Consider the following 22,777-nt stretch of genomic DNA (forward strand, 5'->3'; position numbering starts at 1 on the left):
TGAGATCTGATTATACCTACAGATATAAAATACAGACACGTGTATATGTACACAATGTGACACAGTAATGAGATCTGATTATACCTACAGATATAAGATAAAGACACATGTATATGTACACAATGTGATAAAGTAATGATCTCTGATTATATCTACAGATATAAGATAAAGACACATGTATATGTACACAATGTGATAAAGTAATGAGATCTGATTATATCTACAGATATAAGATAAAGACACATGTATATGTACACAATGTGATACAGTAATGAGATCTGATTATACCTACAGATATAAAATACAGACACGTGTATATGTACACAATGTGACACAGTAATGAGATATGATTATACCTACAGATATAAGATAAAGAAGCAGGTATATGTACACAATGTGATAAAGTAATGAGATCTGATTATACCTACAGATATAAAATAAAGACACATGTATATGTACACAATGTGATAAAGTAATGAGATCTGATTATACCTACATATATAAAATACAGACACATGTATATGTACACAATGTGATACAATAATGAGATCTTATTAAACCTACAGATATAAGATAAAGACACATGTATATGTACACAATGTGATACAGTAATGAGATCTGATTATACCTACAGATATAAGATAAAGAAGCATGTATATGTACACAATGTGATAAAGTAATGAGATCTGATTATACCTACAGATATAAGATAAAGAAGCATGTATATGTACACAATGTGATACAGTAATAAGATCTTATTATACCTACAAGCTCAACCCATTTTATTAGGTTGTGGCTTCAAAACACAAAATAAGAGCTTTAATATACACAAATAAACCTTAAAAAACTAATTTTCATACATGTTTTACTCTGCAGTTGGTAAAAAAAGCAATTGTAAACACATTCAAGGAAAAACTATTTTACAGTAAACTGTCCCTTTAAACTGTCTGTAAATGAACTGATGTTCAAACTTACAGGGATTTTTATGTGCAACTAATGAGATTTATCATTGGCTGATTAGCTAAAATGCAAGTCTGTCAAAAGAACTGAAATAAGGAGCAGTCTGCAGAGGCTTAGATACAAACTGGTTATGCAAAACTGGGGAATGGGTAATACAGGGAATATCTATCTTTTTAAACAATAAAACTTCTGCAGTAAACTGTCCCTTTTATTTCTCCTCTCCAGCTCTGCACCAATTGAGGCCTCGCTTCCATTGAGTCGTAATTCAGTTTGCGTGCACTCGCAAACCGATAAATATGCTGTCGGAAGCAATATCGTTTATCGACTGTTTCCAATGGCGCGTTATACCTCAATATCGGCAGCCGGACTTCGGCTGCCGAAAAGATCTTCGCGTCCCATAGAAAGTAATAGAAGCCGTTAATCGATAAATTATACCAGGTTTCCAATGAAAGCGCTAACCGTTAATACATTGTCGGAGGCTGTCGATACATTGAGAAATATTACCCCCAGCTCAACTAGGTGTAAAAGAGGAAAATTGTGCTTTCTGAGACCTATTTTCTATTTAAATTATAAAACTTGCAAATAATGCAAGTGTTTTAATGTAGAAATAAATTGTTATAAGTAATATTTATTGTTGTCTCATGTATAGAAATAGTTGAACTTATATTCTAATAGAAATATCAATATATATTTAAATATAATAATATATGCAAGAACATATATACAGAATGCAAACTAGACCTATGCCTAGGGCAGCAATAAATATTACTTATATTTATGAAGTGTTAAATATAATTATATTAGAAAATAGTATTTGATTATTAAAAATATGGATAAGTGTTTTTTATTTTTCTTGAGAGGCGATCACAGGTAAGAAGCACGGACGTTAAACGTAAATTCTATAGCGTAAGGTCGGGTTACCTTAGCAACTAATTGATTTTCAAGAAATCCGACGTTAGATGGAAGCGTTAACACAACGTTAACTTACAGCTACACGAAAAGAGCGACTGCGCGCAACACGCTAATCTTTTCAATGGAAACCTGGTACTAAAATGCAGCCGTAAATTACTTTTAGCTGTCGGCCGCTTCGGTAGCTTACGGCTCCATTTTTAACGACTCAATGGAAGCGAGGCCTTATATGGGAAACAGCTCTTTCAATTCTACTTTCAGTTTCGTTTTCCTCTAACTCCATTTCAGAAGAAGAAAGCAGCTGCTGCAGGATAAGAAAAACCTCGGAGATTTACATTAAATAATGGTTTGGTGTGAGGAGTTATCATTTACACAGAGGATCTGCTGAATTACTAATATGGTAAGTGTTTTACAGTTTGTTATGATTAACTAGTTAGATTGTATATGGGGGGGGGGGGGGGGGGGTAAACAGAGTCATTGCTAGCCAGAAAAGGCTAAATCCAGGTATATTTGATATTTGACTATCTGCTAATAAATAATAAATGTCATTATTGTTATTAATATGTGAATCAAGCAGCTGAATCTCTGAGTCTTTGTCTTCAATTTGCTTTGTGTTGTTTTTCATATTTGGGAGTGGCCCATATTGCTTTATATTCTTCAAGAGAGAACACGTGCACGAAGGGTTAAAGACTAGGGCGATTTCTCTTGCAGAAAGGTTTATAAAAGCTTTTGTTTTCCTTTCACATCAATGGCAAAATATAAATGAATCAGCTGATAACAGGAATGTGTGAAAGGTTTAACCTGATGGGTTTTATTATTTTTTACACTATATTACTATGTAACAGTGCAACTAGAAGAGATAAATAAATACATCTAATAACAAGACAAATGGTTTTATTTACACTATATTACTATATAACATTGTTACTAGAAGAGATAAATAAATCTAATAACAAAACAAATGGTTTTATTGACGGCTGTATATTTAACTGATAGGACAGTCTATTTGCTGATAAGCCACATAAAATGATTATACAATAGTGACATTTGAATTGCACAATATGCAAACAGTGTAAAAACATCATATGACATTATGGGTAATTGTAATTTCATTTTTGTGGGCTTACGAGATTCTATAGGAAATTTCATCAGAACAATGAAGTCCCTGTTGGAATTATTTAAAGGGAGTTATTTTTTTTTCTCTTGATAATGACTTTTTGTGTTGCAAAGGCATGTTTTCTGTGTTTAAAGGGACATTCTATGTATTGTGCACGACTCTGGGAGAGAGCACAGTGTTATCTATATGACACACATGAACTAGCAGTCTCCTGTTGTGAAAAACAAATAAAAAAAAAGCATGTGATAAGAGACTGTCTATAGTGGCTTTGAAACAGGCAGAAATTTACTGGTTTAAATGTTATAAAGTATATTAATATAACAATCGGCTAGATTACGAGTTTTGCGGTGTGAGTGAAAAAGCAGCGTTAAGGCTCTTTTTCACTACCGCTGGTATTACGAGTCTTGCAGGTTTAGCTGCACAGCACACTTTTTTGGCCGTAACGCAACGTAACTACCGCAGCTTTCAAAAAGTCCTTTTTCAATGGGACTTCCATAGCGCCGATATTACGAGTCTGCCTGGGAGACCAAACAGTGAGCGATACAGCCAATACCTCAAGATCCATAACGTAAACTGAAAGTCAGTAGTTATGAGTTTTACGCTACAAAGCTGTGGCATAAAACTCATAACTAAAGTGCTAAAAAGTACACTAACACCCATAAACTACCTATTAACCCCTAAACCGAGGCCCTCCCGCATCGCAAACACTAAAATAAAATTATTAACCCCTAATCTGCCACTCCGGACATCGCCGCCACTATACTAAATGTATTAACCCCTAAACCTAACCCTAAGTCTAACCCTAAGCCTAACACCACTAACTTTAATGTAATTAAAATAAATCTAAATAAAACCTACTATTAATAACTAAATAATTCCTATTTAAAACTAAATATTACCTATAAAATAAACCCTAAGCTAGCTACAATATAACTAATACTTACATTGTACCTATCTTAGGTTTTATTTTTATTTCACAGCTAAGTTTGTATTTATTTTACCTAGGTAGAATAGTTACTAAATAGTTATTAACTATTTACTAACTACCTAGCTAAAATAAATACAAATTTACCTGTAAAATAAAACCTAACCTGAGTTACACTAACACCTAACCTTACACTACAATTAAATCAATTACATTCTGCAAGAAGACGTCGATTGAAGAGGATGCTCCGCGCCGGATGTCTTGAAGATGGAGCCGCTCTGTGCCGGATAGATGAAGATAGAAGATGCCGTCTGGACGAAAACTTCTGCCCATCTGGAGGACCACTTCTGCCGGCTTGGATGAAGACTTCTCCCGGCTTCGTTGAGGACTTCTTGCCGCTTGGATGAAGACTTCTCCTGGCTTTGTTGAGGATGGATGTCCGGTCTTCAAAACTGTAAGTTGATCTTTGGGGGTTAGTGTTAGTTTTTTTTTAAGGGTTTATTGGATGGGTTTTATTTTAAGATTAGGGTTTGGGCACTTGAAAAAGAGCTAAATGCCCTTTTAAGGGCAATGCCTATCCAAAAGCCCTTTTCAGGGCAATGGGGAGCTTAGGTTTCTTTAGTTAGGATTTTTTTTTTTGGGGGGGTTTGGTTGTGTGGGTGGTGGGTTTTACTGTTGGGGGGTTGTTTGTATTTTTTTTACAGGTAAAAGAGCTGATTTCTTTGGGGCAATGCCCCACAAAAGGCCCTTTTAAGGGCTATTGGTAGTTTAGTTTAGGCTAGGGTTTTAATTTTTTTTTTTTGGGGGGGGGCTTTTTTATTTTGATAGGGCTATTAGATTAGGTGTAATTAGTTTAAATATCTGATCATTTCTTTTTTTATTTTGTGTAATTTACTGGTTTTTGTTTTTGTAATTTAGGTAATTGTATTTAATTTATGTAATTTATTTAATTGTAGTGTAAGGTTAGGTGTTAGTGTAAGACAGGTTAGGTTTTATTTTACAGGTAAATTTGTATTTATTTTAACTAGGTAGTTAGTAAATAGTTAATAACTATTTACTAACTATTCTACCTAGTTAAAATAAATACAAACTTGCCTAAGCTAGATACAATGTAACTATTTGTTATATTGCAGCTAGCTTAGGGTTTATTTTATAGGTAAGTATTTAGTTTTAAATAGGAATTATTTAGGTAATGATAGTAATTTTTATTTAGATTTATTTTAATTATATTTAAGTTAGGGGGTGTTATGGTTAGACTTAGGTTTAGGGGTTAATAAATTTAGTATAGTGGGTGCGACGTTGGGGGCGGCAGATTAGGGGTTAATAAATGTAGGTAGGTGGCGGCGATGTTAGGGGTGGCAGATTGGGGGTTAATAATATTTAACTAGTGTTTGTGATGCAGGAGTGCGGCAGTTTAGGGGTTAATATGTTTATTATAGTGGCGACGATGTCCAGAGTGGCAGATTAGGGGTTGATATAAGTATAATGTAGGTGTCGGCGATGTTGGGGCGGCAGATTAGGGGTTAATATGTGTAAGATTAGGGGTGTTTAGACTCAGGGTTCATGTTAGGGTGTTAGGTGTAAACATAAATTTAGTTTCCCCGTAGGAATCAATGGGGCTGCGTTACTGAGCTTTACGCTGCTTTTTTGCAGGTGTTAGGCTTTTTTTTAGCCGGCTCTCCCCATTGATGTCTATGGGGAAATCGTGCACGAGCACATAAAACCAGCTTACAGCAGATTTCAGCAGTGCTGGTATTGGAGTGCGGTATGGAGCTCAATTTTGCTCTCATGAACGAGCCTGATAGCTCTATGACACTATTGAGGGAGTAACGCATGCGCATAATTCAACAATGATGTTGCGAGAAAGGGGGCTGAACGCCCCGGGGGGAAATGGACTTTGGAGAACCACATATCACATTTATGTCAATCAAAGTAGGCAAGATGACGGGCGGACGAAAATAGAGAAACTGAGCGAAAATAAAAGTTAAAAAAATAGAAGGTATGATTAGTATGTAAGATAAATGATGAATGAACATCAAACTAATTTCTGATCAACTGCACAACTGTGTGAACGAGTCACCCGGATTTGACTTTCACTTTAAATTCATCCATTCTAATGAAGATATGATATAATTTACTTTTTAATATAGCAATGAAAACTAATATCCTGCGCTCTGGCTGCCCACTTTTTTTGGTTTGTTACTAGAATGAGCCCTAAGAAATAAAATGTAATTGATTTTGATGAATTGCAAAGTACAGCAGATGAGCTACAAAGCAAACCACAAACAGTAAGATAATAGTAATTTTATCGTTAATATAAGTTTCTTATATAAGAAGAGGGTTCCATATAAATTACAACAATAAAATAGAACAATTTAAAAACCTCCAGTGGTTAACAATACAAGCAACAATTAGTATATTGTCACAAATAGCTCATGATTTAGCTGCCAAGGGGTTAATTCTCTTTAGCCTGTGAGCTAAAAAACATTTGTTTTTTCAAGAAGAACTGTGTCCTGTTTTTATGTTTGTTTTTTGTGATAAAACCAGACCCCATTATAAATTGTTTCAGAATTCCACTTGAATAAATGTTATCATATAGGCATTGGTGCATTCAGGCAGTAAAAGTGTCGGTTTTAGAGACACAGAGCAGTGCTTCTTCCCAGAAACTGATAAGGTCAATAAAGGGACATGGGTACCATGTAGATATGTGTTTAAAACATGTTGTGACATTAGATGAAGGGAAATATGGCAACCATGTCATATTTAGTATCAAACTGATTCTCACAATGTAAATAAGAGATTGCCTTTCTGTCTATATGAAAATGGATGTATCTAGCAGAAATGATGATGTGTTCTATAATTTCAGGCAAAGACTTAGAGTTTATTGACGGTCGTAAAAGATAAGGGGCTTCGCAGCCCCTGCAAAGAGGGTTGGGCAAGCAACCTGATCTCCTGAAAATTGTATAAAGTTTTGTGTTTTAACATGTAAAGTTGTCATTCTTACAAGGGAAGCTGTTCTACATAGTAAGGACCCATTGCTTCATGCCATCTCCCTGGCACACAGATTCCAAAGACTAGTACAGTATGAGCTTTCTATTTTCTTCTTTTTATTTAGAAAAACTGTTTGTGTGTAATTTTATTTGTAACAACTTTGTATTAATAATGCATTGTGCATAATAATTTTTGGCATAATAAATAATTCATTTATTAAGCTTTGGCCTTTGTCTAATATTTGAACCACATTACTGAAAGAGACTGGAGTATTAGAACTGTATATTTTAGGTTATTTTCTGTTAAATTTTATTCTGAGAGTTAATGTGTAAATCTGGGGGTTTTCCTTAGGATTTTCCCTTTAATAAATCATAAGAGGTGGCAGCTTTGAGCTATATGGTTTTTAGTTTAGTGTGGGTGGCATTAAAGGGGAGTGTTGTTAACCCTTGCACCCACTGAACTAAATCACAAGCTTGCCTGGCGTGGCTATTAGTGACAGCAAAAGGGTTCTGATAACCCTTTCTGTGCAAAATTAGTGACTGGCGCAGGGTTGGATAACCCTGGTCGTCACATATATGTTATATTTAAATACATAAAACAAGTGGGATGTTGATAATAATATAAAATATAAAATTAGACAACACTAGTTATTTAGAACAATCCTATTATTTTGAAGTCAACAGCACTAACAGCTATGCTAAGGCGGCTGAAATTCTGTTATCAGAAAGTTTGTATCACTCCGCGACTTCCCGCTGTTATCTAGTGCGTCTTTAACAGTCAATAAAGGTGCAAGTGATTCTATGTACCAGTATTGTTTTCTTGAACACAGTACCTGACTCACTTTAATATCCCAATGGAGGGTAAACTACTTACGTCCGGTGTGGCAGCACTAATATCCTTAGGCAGATTCACCGCAATTCACCGCGTCTCTGAATCTAAACTTCCGCATTCAGAAGTTACATGTAATGGAATAACCAATTGGGTGCGGTCTTTCTGGAGTGGATTTCAAAAGTGGAATGTTCTGTGAAAATAGTAATAACCAGCTTGTGTATCAGAGCACTCTGAATAAAGGCCATCATTTGGACTGAAATGCGTAGATGAACCCCCACCAGTTAGTCAATTCAGAGCGCTCTGATACAAGATAAAAGGCTATCATTTGGGCTGAAATGCGTAGATGTTATTGTTGTTGACTTCAAGATAATAGGATTGTTCTAACTAGTGTTGTCTAATTTTATAGTTTATATTATTACCATCCCACTTGTTTTAAGTATTTAAATATAAATATACTAAATATACTAATTGTTGCTTGTATTGTTAGCCACCGGTGGTTTTTAATTTGTTCTATTTTATTGTTGTGATTTATATGGAACCCTCTTATTATATGAGAAATTTATATTAACGATAAAATTACTATTATCTTACTGTTTGTTGTCTGCTTTGTAGCACATCTCCTGTACTTTGCATATTGAACTCTAGGATTGCTTGCAGAGGCCAATTCTTTTTAGAAGCTGCTTAAACCACTTTTCTGAATAACTGCTATGTATAATTATTTTTTCTGATTTTGATAAATTAACAGGTTGAACTTTATTAAAATGATTTGAAACCCAAAAATTTTCTTTCATGATTCAGATGGATCCTGGGATTTTAAACAACTTTCTTATTTATTCCTATTGTTATTTTTTCTTCCTTCTCTTGGTTTCTTTATTTGAAATGCAGGAATGTAAGCTTAAGAGTTCATTTCTGGTTCGGACATGGGTTGCACTTGCTTTTTTACATTCCTTATTTACATTAAAGGGACACTGAACCCATTTTTTTTCTTTTGTGTTTCAGACATTTGTAAAATGTTTGGCATGTACAACTTAGCATGTAAATGACCCCTCTGTATTATGGTATTAATATTAATATGGTATGGGTTTGTCCAAATCTATCATTAATGGTGGTAGTTCTGTGTATGTATTCACATGTGCGCCAATTTCCACACCGATAGGACCCTGGTGTGAGTGAGGTTTTGGTTTGCTTTCCCTGTAGATAGCTGCTATTATGGGTTTTTGGTACGTCGAAATCAATGGTTTATCTCCCAAACTACTTTTAAAATAGGGTCAGTCATGAGGATTCCCCAATGTTTGTTAGAGAAATTAATTATTTGTCGAATCCGCAATTTGTATGTTAAAACCAATTTTGGAATATCAGAATTAATTAAATTATTCTTATACAATAATTCCTGTCTATTGGTCTTTAGATCTCAATATTTTGCTCTCTTTATGCTTCTTTTTCTTTAACCTCAACCCAGTAATCTTTGTTCCAGTTTGTTGGTTCTTGTAAGAAAGGTTGATTCCTCTGAGCAATTTCATTGCAATCTCAGATATTCGTCCTCTGACTGTACCCGCGGCATGTCTTGCAAAGGCTTGTTTTCTATGTTTAAAGGGACAGTCTTTGGGGCCGATTTACCAACCCCGTATCAGCCCCAAAGCTTCTGTTTCCGCGTAAGTTTTCAGGCTCGCAGGAAATTGGAGTTAAGAAGCAGAGGTCTTAAGACCACTGCTCCTTAACTAGTCCTCCTCCTCTGAGGTGGCGGACATCAATCCGCCCGATCGCATACGATCAGGTTGATTGACACCCTCTGCTAGCGGCTGTTTGGACGAGAATTTGCAGGGGCCGGCATTGCACAAGCAGTTCACCAGAACTGCTTGTGCAATGTTAAATGCTGACAGCGTATGCTGTCAGCATTCTGCGTTGTCGGGCGGACATGATCCGCTGCAGCAGATCATGTCTGTCCGACAGTTAGTAAATCGGCCCCTATGAGTTGTGCAACACTCCGGGAGAGAGCATAATTTTATCTATAAGGCACACATGAACTAGCAGTCTTGTGTTGTGAAAGCTAATAAAAAAGCATGTGATAAGAGACTGTCTGTAGTGGCAGGCAGAAATTTAGAGGTTTAAATGTTATAAAATATATTAATATAACAATGTTGGGTGTGTAAGACTGGGCAATAGGTAGTAAAGGCATTATCTATCTTTTTAAACAATAACAATATTGGTGTTGACTGTCCCTTTAATATACTTTTTACCTCTGTGATTACCTTGTATCTAAGCCTCTGCAGACTGCCCCCTGATCAAATGGCTTTTTATTTATTTTCTATTGATTTGCATTTTAGCTAATTAGTGCTGTGTCCTGCACAACCCACATGAACTAGCTCTCTCCTGTTGTGAAAAGCTAATAAAAAGGCATGTGATAAGAGTCTGTCTGTAGTGGCTTAGAAACTGAGAGAATTAGAGGTTTAAATGTTATATATATGTTATATATTAATATAACAATGTTGGTTGTGCAAAGATGGGGAATGGGTAGTAAAGAGGTTATCTTTTTAAACAATAACAATTTTGGTGTAGACTGTAAGATCTTATACGCTGCAAGCACAGTAATTTTTATAGTGCTTCCCCTGCTTCCTGCTAACTTCACTCTCCACAGCGTAGGGGTAATAGGGCCTCTTAAAAATAAGGCCTCTTAAAATCCCCAGAAATAGAACCAAAGTGGACACTGAGGGGCCAATTTCACGAGAAATGCTTGTGCAATGAAAAATGCCGACAGCGTATGCTGTCGGCATTTATTTATGTGCGACGGACATGATCCGCTATAGCGGATCATGTTCGTCCGCACAATGATAATGCGACCCCATATTTGTTATTATTAAGACAATGAGCTGAACTGGATTTCTGCTCAAATAAGGGGGTCTCATGTTTATGTATGCATTGTGTAGGGCAACATAGGGATACCCCACCCCCTGATATTTTTCCATATGCTTATGGCTATGACAGGAGTTCATGGTTAACACAGTGGTCAGCGGATAACCACTTGAGCATGTGACTTAAAAAAGAGGGGCCCCTTGATTTTGCTTTTTGAGGAAAAATCTATCTAAAGAGCTTTCTACTTAAAGGGACACTAAAGTCAAAATTAAACTTTCATGCTTCAGATAGAGCATACAATTTTAAACAACTTTCCAATTTACTTCTCTTAAAAAAAAAGTGCAGTCTTTATATATTTACACTTTTTAAGCTAAACAACTAGCATATTAAAGTTAATAAACATTAATTAAAACCTAATGACCTATATTTTCTCCAAAACGAAGTTTCATAACATTCTAAAAGTTATATCTTTTATTCGCTGATGATGTCATGTTATCCTGCCCACTATTTTCAGCACTGCGTGTTCAAAATACTTAAACCAATAACTTTGTGTTTAAAGCGCCATTTTGAAACCTAGGTATTGTAAACGGATTGGTACAGAGCAAAGGATACCCACAGAGTGGGTTTGGAAAACAATTAAATTTGCAGACAAGATTTCTGATATACGGTAGAGATATGTTAATGAAATGCTATTGATAAAAAGCGTATTTGGGGTAGTTAGTAACAGGCATAGAAAATATTTACTTACAGTGGCCCTTTAACAACCAAGTTCGTGTCAGGCACATCCTAAAAAAAATACAGTTAAGGACCAAGGACGTGCCTGACACGTCCTCTGGGGTTTCAAGTGCTGGAAGCGATGGTGATCGCTTCCAGACGCTTTCAGGGTATTGCAGTGATGCCTCGATATTGAGGCATCGTGCAATACCCTTTTTAAGCATCCGATGCAGAGAGAGCCCCTCTGTGGCCCTCTCTGCATTGGCCATCGATGGTGCTGATCGTTGGCGGATGGGAACCGTAGCACGGAGGCGGGTGGGCTATTCATCATTGGTTAGTTCTGGATCTGGTCACACAGAAGTATGCATGATGCGGCGGGAGTGCGGTGGCGGGGGGTGTGCACGTGTGTTTGCACCACATTTACATTAATGTATTGTAAATGTATGGGAAGGGGGTAGAGGGAGGGGGGAATAAATGTTGGGCAAGGGATCTGGGAGGGGGAGGGGGGAGGGTATTGAGGGGGCAGCTACACTACAGAAAATGTCAATTTTTTTGACAAACTGGGTACTGGCAAACACCTGCCTGTACCCAAGATGGCAGCAAATAGGTAGAGGGGGGAGGGTTAGAGAGCTGTATGGGGGAGATCAGGGAGGTTGGGGGCTAAGGGGGATCCAACACTAACAGAATCAATATAAAAAAAAAATATTTTTATTTTAGTACTGGCAGACTTTCTGCCAGTACTTAAGATGGTGGTGACAATTGTGAGGTGAGGGAGGGAAGAAATGTTTGAGGGGGGGTCAGGGAGGGATCGGGGGGTGGGATGTGTTAGGTCGGAGGCTGATCTCTACACTAAAGCTAAAATCAACCCTACAAGCTACCTAATTAACCCCTTAATTGCTTGGCATAAATGTGGTGCACAGCGGCATTTAGCAGCCTTCTAATTACCAAGAAGCAACGCCAAAGCCATATATGTCTGCTATTTCTGAGGAAAGGGGATCCCAGAGAGGCATTTACAACCATGTGGGCCATAATTACACAAGCTGTTTGTAAATAATTTCAGTGAGAAACTTAAAGTTTGTGAAAAAGTGAACATTTTTTTTTTATTTGATTGCATTTGGCGGTGAAATGGTGGCATGAAATATACCAAAATGGGCCTAGATCAATACTTTGGGTTGTCTACTAAAAAAAATATATCCATGTGAAGGGTTATTCAGGGATTCCTGACAGATATCAGTGTTACAATCTAACTATTGCTAATTTGAGAAAAAAAAAATTGTTTGGAAATTGCAAAGTGCTACTTGTACTTCTTGCCCTATAACTTGAACTGAACTGAACACATGGGTGAGCCAATAAGAATCGGTATATATATGCAGCCACCAATTAGCAGCTAGAACCTAGGTTCTTTGCTACTCCTTAGCTTACCTAGATAAACCTTTCAATAAAGGATAACAAGAAAAGGAAACAAATTAAATAACATAAGTAAATTGGAAAGTTGTTTAAAATTGTATGTTCTGTCTAAATCATGACTGTCTAATTATGACTTTACTGTCCCTTTATCTAGTTGTTTCCTTTTAACTCTATGTACACAGAATCAACTCCGTTCTGTTTCTAGAAGCTCAAAGAATAGATGACTGTTTGGGGTGGGATCGGTCTGCACAAGGACCTAAGTGTGAGGAGGGAGGGGCAAGCAGTTAACCCAAAGTGAAACCTATAATGTTATTGTTTTAGTTAAAGTGATGGTAAAGTTTCCCATTTGTATAATCTGATCCGGGATTTTAGCGATTCTTTAGATGTACATTAATTTCATTAAATTCTACTGAAGGTACGCTATCATTTCCTTTTTAATAAAGTGATGAAATATAAAATCCCACGCTCCGGCCGCCCACTGTAAAAGTATTATTTTTTTTGTAACTAGAGTGAGCCCTAAGAAATAAAATTAACCTTTGAATGTCATTAAAAGGATATGAAACCCCTATTTTTTTTTCATGATTCAGATAGAGCATGCGATTTTAAATAACTCTAATTTACTCCTATTATCAATTTGTTTTGTTCTTTTGGTATGTTTTGTTGAAAAGCAGACATAAGATTAGGAGACGGACCATTTCTAGAGCGCTATATGGCAGCAGTTTTGAAAGAATGTTATACATTTCCTGCTATGTAGTGCTCCAGATTTTTCTCGGGATTTATATCCCTTTAATAAATATGTAATGGTCTGTATATTTAGCACACTTGTTTTACTCCTGTCTGGCAAAATAAATGGTAACTTAGTAGGATATTCATTTAGCTATTAATGTAACAATATGTAACTCTCTCACACCCAATATCTTTAGTGGAAGAGATCATTTGTAACACTTGATGTCTATGTAGCTGTAATTACACTAAGCCGTGTTAAAGAGAATGTTGTTTGGCAGATTGCCAAGATTAAAAATCTATATTAGATACAAATGGCAATGCTGTTTTATGAATCTATAGACAGTAATCCCTTTGGCAGCTAAATTAAACAGTAGGTATATAGTTTAATTGTAATTGCAGTATTATTAGTAGGACTATATAGTTCCCTATGATAAGGGCGTAAACTTGATGCCCACCACACTGTTTCCAAATTAAAATATAGGGCCCCTAACCCCCTAAAGCATTGAAGCCTAATTATATTTATCAAATATGGCAGCTGCAGCTCCAATAGGGCTTTGTACCAGAAAAAAAACAGAAGTTCTGCCTGCTCAATAATGATAAGCTAATGGGCCTGTCCAAGTGTAAAGCGATGCCTCATTGGTTGGGATTGTGGACACTGCATAAAAGTTCTTAAGGTGGAATCTAGATATTATGGAGCATCTGTACAGAATAAATTTGGGAGATGTTATATATGTAATGAAGCGTCTATACAAATTCTGATTGGAGGATGCTATATATTGGGGAGTATGAGTGTACTACAATAATACAGTAAATTATCATTGATTTGATGGGTGATTCACTTGTTATCAAGTGTTATAACACTATTATCTTCACGCTGGAGGATAAATACATTTCTATGATGTAACCAGTTCATCCATATTAATAAAATAAAAATGATATATTATTGTGTATGGTCTGTGCTGTCAGTTTTTTTGTTGGAATCAATGTACAAGAATATATAATGTAAGTAGTTCATCTATAGAATATTAATATATATTAATGCTATTATTGTGCACCTTGTGATACAAATCAATTTAAAAAGACTTCATATGAAAGTGTATTTTTATTAATTTTTTTTATTGTGTCCAAATGATGGACCCCAAAGTGAATGAGTGATGAGTGTAGTTTGTGTGCTGAAAGTCAGTATCAGCATTTTTATTATGCTGTTAAGAAACAAATAATAAATAGTGTGACCATGATAGGGGAGAAAAAAATAAATTATCTGACCATGTGGTGTGCATGTCGGTGAATCAAATAATAAAATAATGTTGAAAAACCTATTGATAGTTTTTCTCCCAAACTACTTTTTAAGATTGGGTCAGTCATGAGGATGTTGCAATGTTTATTAGTGATGTTAATTATTTGTGGAGTCTGTGAATTGTAATTGGTAATGGTAAACTATTCTTGGAATATCAGAATTAGTTTTATCTATCTTATACTATAATTCCTGTCTGTTGGTTTTTAACCCCTTAATTACCGACAACGTGCAGGGTACGTCGTACAGTTAACGCCTGAGGACGTACCCTGCATGTCGTTGGCTAAACTGAGTGCTGGAAGCGATCAAGATCGCTTCCAGTCACTCTTATAGTATTGCAGTGATGCCTCAATGTTGAGGCATCCTGTAATACTGTTCCCGAGTTCCAGGACCGGATTGATCACTCCTCCACGAGTGATCACTTTTGGTTTTGATCCACGTGGAGCCCGGCAGTGCAGCAGAGCATCGGAAGCGATCGGACAGGCTTCCAATGCTTTGCTTGTGTGCTAAGTGCCTCGGTGGGTCGAGACACTTAGTTATAAAATAAAAAAAACGTTAATAAATAAAATAAAAAAAACCCTATATAGCCCCCCCCATGAGGCTTCCAAGATGGCAATGCCCAGTGCATCATGGGGCCTCTGGGGGTGTCCCTAGCCTGCCTCATCATAGGGGCAAGCTAGGGTCACCCAATCTGAGCCTTCCCACACAAAAAAAAAAAATCATAATAAAATATCCCATTTGTCTGATCATGTCAATATTTGTAAATATTGACTCTGATCAGTGTGGATCTCCCTCCCTCTCCTCACTTGCGATTTTGTTAGAGAGAGAGAGAGACCTGTGTTTAGCAGAGAGAAATTTATTTCTTTTATTTGTTAAAAATGTAGAGATCCAAAGGCTCTTTCCAGAGTCATTAACCCTTATCTTGCCAATTTGCCAGTGATCGCTATAAATCACTGGAAGTAGCATAGCTGTACTTTTTTGCAGTCTGTGCATTTTTTTAGGGGTTCATTAAATAATTTAATTTAATTTTATTTAGTAATTTTTTTCTGTGACAGATACAAAAATCACAGAAAAGATATAGTGCTGAGGAGGTGTATGCCATCCTTGCATCAAAGTCAGATGCCTCTATGTCTGACTCAGACCCCAATTTTGACCCTGCCATATGCTCAGATACATCATTAGATGCAGTCTCAACTGATGGTGATGTATCTGAGGCTGCTAGCCCCCCTGCCAGTTCTCCTGCTGCCACTGAAGAGTGGGTAACGCCTCATCTCCAGAGGCCAGATATCCCACCCTTCACAGCAAATGCTGGCATAAATATAGATGTAGCAAGTTTTAGCCCCCAACAGTTTCTGGAGGTGTTTCTGGGTGATGATGTGTTGGGTAACATTGTCGCCCAAACTAATTTATATGCCCATCAGTACCATGCTGCAAAGCCTGAAACATATTTGGCATGGCAGCAATAGGCCCCCATCAATGTGCCAGAATTTAAAAAAATTCTGGGCATTGACTATGCTGATGGGCAACATAAAGAAACCCTCTGTTTGCTCCTACTGGATCAGTAGCCCCATCTGCTCTACCCCCATTTTCTCCCAGATTATGTCGAGGCAGAGGTATGAAATGATTCTGCATTTCATGCACTTCAGCGACAACAGCCTGTGCCCCCCTAGGGAGCATCCCCAATTTGACAGGCTGTATAAAATCCGCCCCCTGATTACTCACTTTTCTGCCCAGTTTGCAGAGGCTTATACACCTGGAAGGAATATATGTGTTGATGAATCCCTGATGAAGTATAAGGGAAGGTTGGGATTCAAGCAGTTTATTCCTTCCAAGCGCTTCAGGTATGGGGGCCTATCTATCAAGCTCCGAATGGAGCTTGGCGGCCTGTGTTTCTGGCGAGACTGCTCTGAGCAAGCGGACAGGAATCGCCGGAATTCAACCCAATCAAGTACGATCAGGTTGATTGACACCCCCCTGCTGGCGGCCCATTGGCCGCGAGTCTGCAGGGGGCAGCGTTTCACCAGCAGCTCTTGTGAGCTGCTGGAACAATGCTGAATACGGAGAGCGTATTGCCTGGCTGATCAGTGCTCACTTTATATATCTATATCTATATATATATATATATATATATATAAAACTACCGGGCCCTGGACATGTCTAGGTAAAATTTACCAGGCCTTGAGGTCACTTTGGTTGAGAACCACTGCCCTAGAGTGTCTACTTTTCAAAAATATGGTTTGATGGGGTAAATTACATTGGCCGGCTTCAGAAATATCCCAAATAGGACATGGGTGCATGATGACATATGAAAATTCAAAGTTGAAAAACTAGAATAAACTAGAATGCGCCCCTAAAAATAAGGCCTTCTAGCCCCCAGAGAACCAGACACACCTATACATGGGTGGTATCACTGTACTCAGGAGATGCTGCTGAAGACATATTGCTATTTTGTAAAAAAAAATCACCACTTTTTTTTTTTCAAAATTTGGCATAGATTGGTGGTAAAATGGTTGCATAGAAAGAGTCAAAATACCCCATGTTTAATACCTTAGGTTGTCTTCTTTTAAAAAAAAAAAATATATATGTGAAGGGTTATTCAGGGATTCCTGATAGATATCAGTATTTCAATGTAACTAGCGCTAATTTTGAAAAAAAAAAGTGGTTTGGAAATAGCAAAGTGCTACTTGTACTTATTGCCCTATAACTTGCAAAAAAAAAAAAAAAGCAAAGAACATGTAAACATTGGGTATTTCTAAACTCAGGACACAATTTAGAAACTATTTAGCATGGAAGTTTTTTGATGGTTGTAGATGTGTAACAAATTTTGAGGGTCAAAGTTAGAAAAGGTGTGTTTTTTTCCATTTTTTCCTCATATTTTATATATTTTTTTAGTAAATTATAAGTTATGATGAAAATAATGGGATCTTTAGAAAGACCATTTAATGGCGAGATAAACGGTATATAATATGTGTGGGTACAGTAAATGAGTAAGAGGAAAATTACAGCTAAACACAAACATCGCAAAATTTAAAAATAGCCCTGGTCCCAAACGGACAGAAAAATGAAAAGTGCTGCGGTCATTAAGGGGTTAAAGGGACGTTATACACTGGATTTTTCATTGCATAAATGTTTTGTAGATGATCCATTTATATAGCCCATCTGGAAGTGTATTTTTTTAAGAACATTGTGCTGATTTTCAGACTCCTAACCAAGCCCCACAGTGCCATATGTATACGCACGTTTACAGACTCCTGCTGGCTCCTGTTTATGTTATCTGTCTTTTCATATGTAGGGAAGGATGGGGAGGGGGGGTCTATTCTTCTTGTTTTCCCAGACCCTTTCAGTGGGTGTTCCAAGCTAGCTGCATCAACAGTGCTAAACTGGGAGCTTCTAAGTAAGTTTTAAAAGGTTTTAAACTGGATTTTTATATCAGTATCTGTGCATATTCTTCTTTATAGTAGTGTCTATTACATACAATTACATAAAAATTGGTGTATAATGTCCCTTTAAAGCTCAATATTTTGCTCTCTTGATGGTTCTTTTGCTATAACCTCGATCCAGCAATCTTTGTTCCAAATCATTGATTCCTCTGAGCAATTTCTTCGCAATCTCAGAAATTCCCCTGTCGGTAGTCCTCTGATTGTACCCGTGGCATGGGCACTGGTATTATATAAAATACTGTTTGTCTTGCATACTGGCATTAGATCCAGCAAATAGATTATTGTTTGGCTTGCTTCATGTGTCAATTTGATGTTTATTCATTGTTGTTTAGTATACTTAAAAATTCTTGCATTTCTTCATATGATCCCTCCCATATAAAGAAAATATCATCTATAAAGCAAAACAACATCAGTATTTTCTCTGTATATCTAGGGCTAGATTATGAGTGGAGCACTACGGTTTGCGCACCAGCGATTTATCGGGTGTTTAAGGCTGATTGTGCGCAAGTTAAATTCAGCCTGTATTACAATTTGAAAGTAAATGTGAACGCTTGTGCGCACTCATGATTTACGCTAGAATGATTACTGTTACTTCAGAGCTCTGGTTAACTGTGATGTGAGTCAAAAAAGTTTCACGTCAAAAATGCATTTAAAAAAGTACATTTGTACCCAGAATAACACTTTCTGAAAAGAAATAAAAAAAAGGACTGCAAAAGGATTTAACCTAGAGATACGTACATGCATGCACATATACTGTATATATATATATGTAGATGAAAACATGAAAGATAATATTTATGCAATATTCATATTTATCAGATACGATCGGGATAATTGACACCCCCTACTAGCGGCAGATTGGCTGCAAATGTGCAGGGGTCGGCATTGCACAAGCATTTCACCAGAAATGCTTGTGCAATGATAAATGCCGACAGTGTATGCTGTCAGCATTTAGCGATATTGGGTGGACATGATTCGCTACAGCGGATCATATTCGCCCGACATTAAATAAATCTACCCCATTGCCTTAACTCCAACTGTATTTATTATTAGATTGTGTATCTTTGGGTATTTGCAGTATAGTGAGATTATTATTTTGATTAATACATCCTAGCAGCCTATACAGTGAGTGTAAGTAGACTGCATGTATAATCAACCGTTTGTGATGGTATCTCACATGATATGTGTCATCTAATTTTATGGTACTACTTCAGTATTCTGGTAATGGATGGCAGGAAATCAATTTAACATTCAAACCATTTGCATAATGAGCTCCAGTACGGATATTCTTGTTTATGATATATATAATTTAAGGGCAGATTGATTTGGAAATATTCATTCACAAGAATTCAGAGACCATGGTACACTGTTTGCATTTTTTTTTTTTAAATCCCATTAGTTTTAAATAAAATGTATGTTTTATTTGTTCTGCCATTATAAGTCTGGGCAGCTATACTGTATTCTTCAGTGGATTTTCTCTTTTTCCACCACATTTACAGTATTACTGATGCAGAGCACCACTCCCAATTTTATTATATTAAAAAATATATAATACATACATATTTATGTATTCTGGTATATTTGTATTGGGAGATTGCCTTTATAGTGCCATTGCAAGTTTCTTAGCATAGTTTAAATTGAGTATTACTGAATAGTAATTTAAATTGTGATTTAAATTGATTTGATTTATATCAAATCCATCCTGACATATACACAGATAGACACACATGTGCACACACAACTACATATACACACATAGACACACACGTGCACATACAACTACATATACACACATAGACACACACGTGCACACACACCGGCAAATACACACTTGCACACACACACCTACATATAAACACACAACTGCATATACACACATAGACATACACGTGGGAACACACCTACATATACACACATAGACATACACAACTACATATACACACAGCGACCAACACTTGCACACACACACACCTACATATAAACACACACACATACATATATACACATAGACATACACAACTACATATACACACAGAGACCAACACTTGCACACACACACCTACATATAAACACACACACATACATATATACACATAGACATACATGTGCACACACACCTACATATACACACATAGACATACACAACTACATATACACACAGAGACCAACACTTGCACACACACACACCTACATATAAACACACACACATACATGTATACACATAGACATACATGTGCACACACACCTACATATACAAGCATAAACACACACATACACACACACTGGCATATACACACGTGCGCACACACATACATATGCAAGCATAGTCACACACCGTTGGTGCATATATGAATAGACACACACATGTGCACACACACACCTACGTATACATGCATAGACGCACATATGCACACACCTACATAGATCCATAGACGCACACACCTATATATACAAGGATAAACACTCGCACGCACACATATCCTATATAAAAAAAGGCCAGGTATGTTTGTCTAATGTAGTCATGCGCAGTAGAGACTGCAGCACGAGGCAAACATACTTGGCCGTAAGGAAGGATCAGCAGTGACTGCCGTTAGGATCAGACAGTAGAGAAAATGGGCGGGCAGGCAGGACATGAGCGGGTGTGATGGGCCCGGCGGAACTGCTGCACTGCAGAAAATGGCTCTTGTACATATATATAGATAGACACACACATGCACACACACCTATATATACAAACATAGACGCACACGTGCACACACCTACATATATGCATAGACACACACATGTGCACACACCTATATATACAAACATAGATGCACACGTGCACACACCTATATATATGCATAGACATACACATGTGCACACACCTATATATACAAGGATAAACACTCACATGCACACATATCTACATATACACACACAACTTTGCGCACTGACACAAAGATCTTTATTAACCATTGTCCTGACAATTGAAGATACAAACTCCACAAATACAAACCACACACAGTAGCAGCAGCAGCACACAACAGTTCACAGTAAGAGAAAGACTGACACTTGTTTTCTAAATTAGTGTGATTTTGTTTTTCAGCAGTTTTCCGTTACTTTAAGATAGCAAAATGCCAGTACAACCCCCCGCCCCCCTCCTGACTGTGTGAATATCCTGACCTCGGAAACCTTCCCCTTTTAAAGCCTGTTTGCTGCAGTCATGAGTTACACTCGTGGTTAACTGGCTGTTAGACAAAATCCTGGCCTGGACTTAACAGAACTCTAATGGATGTTGGGGTATTGTCTCTCTCTGGTCTGCAGATACTCCACCCTAGGGTCCCACAACATGATTTACAGTTTTACCAAGCTTTATGTTCACAACAGTATAAGGTTTAAAGAGACATTTTTACAAAAGAAATACACAGTTAAATTCTTTAGAACATGTAATTAATTGTTCCATTACTGATCATAGTTTAACACTTTTGCTTACACTGAAGAAATGCACCAATCAAAATCCCCAGCGCCCATATAGTGAGCAGTAACCTTCTATACCCTTTCTCTCACTTTGCTGCTCAGTGAGTAAGATATTGCTGTTAACACCCTCTGTTTTATTCGCTTACACATTCTATAGATGCTTTTTTTCCTCTTTTCATTTTTGATGCTCCAGTGACCGGCTCCTGCTTCGGTGTTCCTCCACGTAGAAAGCCAAAGTCTATCTTCTACTGCCTTAGGCACTCATGTTCACATGCTGCGTTAATTTAAAGGCATGCCTAATTTTAGGAATTAAAATTTCCAGGACACTAAAGCTTTCTGTGACTGCTGAGTCTCCTGTACTTGCTGTACCAGTGACAACTTACTTAAATCCTGCTGTACCAGCTGCACCTACCTGGTATCCCATACCAACCTTACCACCTGTACCTACTGGGTTTCCTGTGCCAGCTGAGTCTCCTGTACTTGTGGTACCAGTGGCAACTTACCTGAAACCTGCTGTACTAGCTGCACTTACCTGGTATCCCATACTTGTCTCAACACCTGTACCTGCTGAGTCTCCTGTACTTACTAAAACATGTAGTTAGTAGACCGAGCGCTAGTATTCTACAGCCTTAAGCTCACTGGTAAAAGTCCCCTAGTGGACTTGGGAAGTGACTGATAGTGTGTGATAGAGTGAGCGCTAAAGAGCTAAAAAGGCATGTATAGAGTGTTAAAATTAAACAAATTTATTACAATGTAAAATAAAAATAAAAATACAGTTAAAACCTTCCTAAAATCTCCATGGATCCATGAGATAAAAAATATATATAAAAAATTACAGTATATTGCTTTTATCCAATTATAAGAAATTCCCTTTTGGGTTTGGGATAAGTATAATGGTTATAAAGATACAATTTGAGCACAGATAAAACAATTCTTGCACAGCAAATCTTAAGTTTAGTGTCCTAGGTAAACGTTGATAATGTACAAAATATAAAATATAAAAAAATATAACAGATATAAAAATGTGATGACCGGTGTGACTTAGTAGAAATATGTGGTAAAACAAATGTCTCTTAGAAATACACAGTGTTCCAACAATTAGTGAGTCAATATGTGTGGTGAATCCTAGATGATTAAATCCAATCTGATCAAAA

General features: G+C 37.0%; 1 protein-coding gene across 2 annotated transcripts in view; it reads left to right on the forward strand.

The window, feature by feature from the left end:
* The first annotated feature begins 2,135 nt into the window (after nt 1-2,135).
* Nucleotides 2,136-22,777, forward strand: part of LOC128642023 (uncharacterized) — a 229,572-nt gene continuing 208,930 nt past the window's right edge. The window contains exon 1 of one of the 2 annotated variants that reach the window (XM_053694659.1): nt 2,136-2,269. The gene's annotated coding sequence lies outside the window, so the exon portion shown is untranslated. The remainder of the gene's footprint in view (nt 2,270-22,777) is intronic. The other variant, XM_053694658.1, reaches the window with a different exon arrangement.

This window comes from Bombina bombina, chromosome 11 (genome assembly GCF_027579735.1).
Source record: "Bombina bombina isolate aBomBom1 chromosome 11, aBomBom1.pri, whole genome shotgun sequence".
NCBI lineage: Eukaryota > Metazoa > Chordata > Amphibia > Anura > Bombinatoridae > Bombina > Bombina bombina.